Source organism: Octodon degus, unplaced genomic scaffold, assembly GCF_000260255.1.
Source record: "Octodon degus isolate 3935 unplaced genomic scaffold, OctDeg1.0 scaffold00021, whole genome shotgun sequence".
Classification (NCBI taxonomy): Eukaryota; Metazoa; Chordata; class Mammalia; order Rodentia; family Octodontidae; genus Octodon; species Octodon degus.
This window is the reverse complement of record NW_004524597.1, coordinates 18,194,782-18,200,951: the sequence shown is the minus strand read 5'-3', so window position 1 is coordinate 18,200,951 and position 6,170 is coordinate 18,194,782. Positions and strand designations below refer to the sequence as shown.

Sequence of the window (6,170 nt, the reverse complement as noted above, 5' to 3'; positions counted from 1 at the left end):
ATTCTTTTTCCTGCAAAATGGTCCTTCATTTATATCCCCCTTTTTGTTTACTTTTGTCATCAATGTATATTTCATTGCCATTCGTATATTGTAGGTGCATGGATTCAGCAAAGTAATCCAATATAGTCCAGTAGTCAATTGCCGTCTCAGCATGCCCCAGGGACGGGGTTGGAATGGAACCCCTGAACCCCTGTGCCTGCTTGCAGGTGCTTTAATCCACTGAGATATTTGGCAGGCCCTTTTATTTTGATGAAAGGTCTCACTGGGCTAGGCTGGAACTTGTAGTCCTCCTACCTCAGCTTCCCAGAGCACCAGGATTAGAAAAAAGTACCACCATACTTGGCCATAAATTAATTGTTTTGGTACCAGGAACCTTATATTTGTCAGGCAAGTAGTGTTGGGTGCTGCAGTACTGAGCTATATTCCTGACTCCAGAAATTAATTTTTAAATAGTTGCCAAACTGGCCTTTCTAGGAGAGAGAAAAAAAGATAAATCAATTGTTCTGTTATCTGGGAAGAATCCTTTGTCTATCTATAGAGAAGAATAGGCTGGGTTAAAAAAAAAAAGGAATAAGCCTGGTGTGGTGGTGCATGCCTATATCCCAGAACTCGGGGGAGGGGGGTTTGAGGCAGGTGGATCACTGAATTTGAGGCCACCCTGGGCTGTGTCGTGAGTTTAGGGCCAGTCTGAACTACAGAGTGAGATCTTGTCTCAAAAAGAAAAAAAAATTATTTGCACTGCTATTAGTTACCTATAATGTATATATTTGTAAAAGTAGCTCAAATATGATGAAAATGTGCAAACATCATAGAATCAGAGAAAACATTCGAGATAAAACAGTTTTCCACTGAAGATAACTAGTAGTATTTTAGGTCTACTTCATGACCTTTTCAACTTTACCTGACCATCCCAAAGTGAAGTATGCTAGAGTCAGGATAAAGAAGCTATCTTTAATGGAACTATAAGCGATCAAGGAAGCCTGCAGAAGAAATGCCTATAATCTCAGCACTAGGAGGCTGAGGTGGGAAGATCCCTGGAAGTTTGAGGCCTGCCTAGGCTGCATAGTGAGTTCAATACCAGCCTGGAATGCATAGTGAGATCCTATCTGAAGAAAAGAGTTGCTAATACTTTCAAGTTTCTTGACCTCTGTTAAGTATCTAAAACTTTTTGAAAATATCATTTGTTCCAGGATTGAAATAGATAAATAATTCTATTTATTTATGTAGTACAAGGTCTACAGGGTCTCACTACATAGATTGAATTCAGTGATTCTCCTGTTTTAGCCCCCCAAGCTCTGGCATTACAGGTGCACACCAACATGCCCAGTCTCAATTGTGGTCTCAGTGTGCCCTGGGGGTGGGGCCAGTGCCAGCACGGCGTGCTAGGGATCAAGCTGGGGTCCCTGTGTCTGCCTACTAAGCAGGCACTTTAATCCCCTGAGCTATCTGGCTGGCCTGACAAATAATTATTTAGAAAATTCTAGTTTTCCATGCACAACCCCATTATTCTGTAAGATAGTGGTGTGGTTTTTCAATCAAGTAAGACACCAGCATAAGTACCTAAATACTGTATAACAGAAATTTACAGCATTTTTACCATTTGTTTATTTGCTCCCTATTATATAAACATACCCTTAGTGTACTCCATAGAAAACTTACACTCCAAGCCCTCGCAAGAAAAAACAACTTTCTATTATTTGTTCTTTAGAAGATTTTCCTTATTTGTTTATTTATTTATTGTGGCCAGCTCAGCCCACCCTAAGGGCAGGGCTGGTGTGGCTTGTGCTGGGGATTGAACCACCATCCTTAAGTGCTTGTTTAAGCTTGCTGAAGCAGGTGCTTTAGACTGCTGAGCTATTTCACCAGCCCCAGGTTTTCCTTATGTAAGACTAAATCTGCCTTCCTAAATGTGCTACCCTTGGGCCTAGACCTTCTCATAGCCTTGGTATTGATATAAAGACTTTTAAAATCTGAAGACATTTGAAATTCAACAGATACAGAAAAAGGTGATTTCTAGGAGCTTCCATAATCAGACTAAAAACAGTAACTTTTGGGAAATAAGACTGTGATGAATTCCCCCAGTCACTTAACATAAGAGGGTATATCAAAAGTTTGAACTTCCCTACATGCCTAAACCAACATACTAAGTCTTCTGCCTTTAGAGACGCCACAGCTTTCATATCTCCAGGGTAGGTGTACTCCCAGGAGGAAGAATGAGATAAATCTACCATAAATACCCTTTTCAGGGAGTTTCATAGCCCTAAATAAGATGGAAAGACTGCTTGTACTTATATAGATAAACATTACCACAAAATTTATCTTCCTTTCCTCCTAGAAACCCATTTGTCTTTCCTAAAGAAACTTACTTGTTAACATAGAAATTGTTTCTTCCTACTACCATTTCCTACTAGTTAGCTTTTAATTTTACACATTTAGTAAGTCACCTACTTTTGATAGCTCCCATAAACATACTATAAACTTTTCACTGTTAATATGTCAGTTTAATTTGCATGCTCCTAGTCACAACATAAAAGGGTATATAAAAAGTCTGACCTCACCACATGCCTAAACCAACATATAAGTCTTTTGCTGTTAGAGACTGTGTACTGTTTTTGTGTCTTCAGGACTGTAATATGCTGAGGTTCTGTGCTTGCAACATTCTTACCTTCTTACTCAGCCAAAAGAATAAGAGACAGAAGAGGAGGGTGAAAGAGTACATTATATCAAGATTGGTTAGGAAAAGTTAGGTTGCCTGTTCATTTCTATTTAATAAGCTGTTTCCTATTTAAAACCCAAGTGCCTTCTGTCATTTGTAAAGACTTGAAAGGCAGCAATCTACTAAGATCCTTCATTAAGGACTGTGTATACACAAGCTAAATTTTGCTTTATCAAACGTGATATTCTGCTAAGGGCTTGGTCAGGAGCTTCTCAGGCATGACACACCAGGGGTTTATATACAAACAGACACATGCACACCTTTTTTCATTCCTCATTATAAGATGTTTTCTTAGCTAAGTATAAACCTGCAAAATTGCTGTTCAGAGTTTGTGGTCTCTGTTATTCCCATATTTTCCCTTAAAACCCAACTAATAATTGTTCCTAAAATCATTCCCCACAATTTCTTTGAAATTGCAGATATTCTCTGTAGTGTTTTTGGCAATCTGAGAGTGTTTTTAGTTCTTACTGCTGATTGGCTGCTACCTGGAAAGCCATTTGTGGCAGATGCAACAACACTCCCACATCATAACATACTACTATACTGCCTGTCACTATCTTGAATGTTGTCAGTTTTGTTCTTCTTAGAGTGTTAAGATTCCTAAGATGCTGCCAAAATACCTTGCACCTTTTGACTCTTTATTTTTTATTTTTTTAAGTAGCAAATCCATCACAGGGGTGAAAAAACAACCCTCAGCACAGACACTCCTCAGGCCAGACAGGTGTTAGCCGGTCTGTAGGACTTAAACTTATGAGACAGACTGTGAGAGCCAATATTTGATGCACAAAAAGCTCAAGAGAGATCTTTCTGTCTTAAGCCTTTGCCAGCTCCTTAGAATGTATGTGGTAGAGTCAGGCCCATTTGTAAGTCTTTATTACAGCATTTTATTAAACTCAATTACATAATGGTGGAGACATAGTGTATTTAGGGTTTAAACCAAAAAAGTAGGCATTTATAGGCATTTTTCTGACCATATTTGAAATTCATGTTTTTTTATAATTCATGGATATTCTACAAATGTGACCTTCATAAATTTTGTTTATTTATTTATTTATTTAGCGGAGCTGGGGATTGAACTCAGATGCTTGTGCTTGCCAGGGAAGCACTTATTTCACTGAGCCGTCTCCCCGGCTGACTTTCATAAATTTTGGAGATCCACTGTATTTAATTTCCACATGTTTGCATAGTTCCTGTGGTTTAAATTGCCATTGTTTTGTAGTTCACTTATACTCTGATTTAATAATATGTAATGGATAGTTTTAATTCTTTAGCATTTACTTAAGCATGCTTTATGGCTGGCATAGGAACTATTTTGGAGAAAGTCCCATGTACTAATGAGAAGAATGTGTATTTCTTTGTTCTGTTTTGTACTGTTAATGTGTGTTCTGGATGGAACACTCTGTAGGTATGAAGTCCATTTGTTTGAAGGTTTGGTTTAACTTTGATATTTCCTTGTTGACTTTATTGGCCTAGCTAATCTATTTGTGATAATTGGGTATTGAGGTCCCCACTTTAATTGCATTGGTATTTATCTGAATTTGCATGTCCATTAGTGTTTGTTTTATGAAGTTGGACATGCTGGTATTTGATGTATATATGTTTATAATTATCGTTTCCTGTTGAATTGTTCCCTTGACCAACATATAGTGACAGTCTTTGGCTCTTCTGATTAGTTTTGGTTTGGAATATACTTTGTCTGAAATTCAGATAGCTACTACTGCTTTTTTTTTTTTCGGGGTTCCTCTTGCTTAGAATATTGTTTTCCATCCTTTGATTTTTAATCTGTGAATTACTATTTAAATTAAATATATTTCTTGCATACTGCATATTATTGGGTTTTGTTTCTTGATCCATTCTGCAAATCTTTGTTTTTTGATTGAGGAACTGAGACCATCAAATAACATCAAGAATTGCACAAGAAAAGGGGAAAAAAAATAAAATCAGCAATACGAAAATAATGCAATAACAGGAATAAATCAATTCCTGAAGTACTTTGGGGACAAGCTTTACGTTTATTTTATGAAGGCAGTAATTGATAGAATTTAGTTTATAGACTTTCTTTTAATAATTCCTTAGCATCAGTACTTTGTCTTTTAAAATTAATTTGATTGATACATCTTAGATATATATATAATGATAACATTATCACATGGAATTTGTACCAGTACATGATATATCTTGATTATTTTTTCCCCTTTTTCCTCCTCTGCCTTCAGGCCCTCCTCCTCATTTTATTTACAAAAGTTTTGTTTCCATTTTTCCTCTTTATTCTCTTTTTTCCTTTTCCCTTCCTTCATTTTCCCTCCCTTCCCTTGTTCCCTTTTCCATTTGAACATTTTCTTCCTATTTAACAATATCTGTTATACAGTTTGGTGCTTATTTACACTTATTTTCTTACACCAGAGAAACCAGATGATATTTGAACAGGTCTGTCGCATTTATTTTACATAAAGAGTGTGGTCTCAAGGTACATCCATTGATCGTGAAGTTTTTCAGGTTCTCCTTCTCATGGAAATACCATGTTGCTCCATCAATTTTGAAGGAAAATTTTGCAAGATGCATAAGTCTACATTAGAAATTATCTTTTAGGACTTGAAACACTTTATTCCAAATTATTTTGGCCTTTAAGTTTTGTGTTGAGAAGTAATTCTAATGGATTTAATTTGATATGTGATTTGCTGCTTTTCTCTTAAAGTTTTTAAGATTTTGTTTCTGTGATGCAATCTGTTGTTACCTTGACTATAATGTAGCATAAAGAGACTCTTTTATTCATGGCTATTTGTTGTTCTACATGCTTTACTTATCTGTATATTTATTTCTTTTCTGAATATTTGGGAAGTTTTCTGCCACTATTATAGATTTTTTAAAATGCCATTTATATTGTCTTCTGATTTCTCATTTATTTTAATTCTTAATTTAGTCTTCTTTGTATCATCTGATAGATGTTAGATCAACTTTTCACATTCTTTTACTGCTTTTAAGGTATTTTTGAGTACTAGATCTTTTTTTTTTTTTTTTTTTTTTTTTTTTTTTGTGGAGCCGGGGATTGAACTCAGACCCTTGCACTTGCCAGGGAAGTGTTTATTCCACTGAGCCATCTCCCTGGCTTTGAGTACTAGATCTTTAAAGTCATCATGATCTTCTAGTTTTGAAATTCTGTCCTCACACTATTGGCTTCTGCTCCCCATACTTTCAATGTAACTTTTAATCTCCTGGTTTAAATCTTTTCAAGGACTCTAATTATTTGCTAAATAGTAATTCATCTATTGTATCATTTTGTTTAGCTTACCTAGCTTTTTATAACTGTCATCTGAGATCTCCTGGAACCTTTTTTTTTTTCTATAATTTTATTGAGAAACAAACAGCAATGAGACAGTTTCAAATCAAATTGGTAGGACAGTTTCAATAATTAACACATTGCATACATTCTTCCTAGTGGTTAATTGCTGTACAA

The 6,170-nt window shown here is 35.9% G+C and overlaps 1 protein-coding gene and 1 non-coding gene across 4 annotated transcripts in view; one reads left to right on the top strand and one right to left on the bottom strand.

Annotated features, from left to right (window-relative positions):
* Positions 1-6,170, top strand: part of Ttc28 (tetratricopeptide repeat domain 28) — an 818,517-nt gene that overhangs the window by 38,014 nt on the left and 774,333 nt on the right. The window lies entirely within an intron of this gene.
* Positions 3,475-3,621, bottom strand: LOC111815818. The gene has a single exon (XR_002820452.1). It is a non-coding gene; the product is annotated as a small nucleolar RNA SNORA12 (small nucleolar RNA).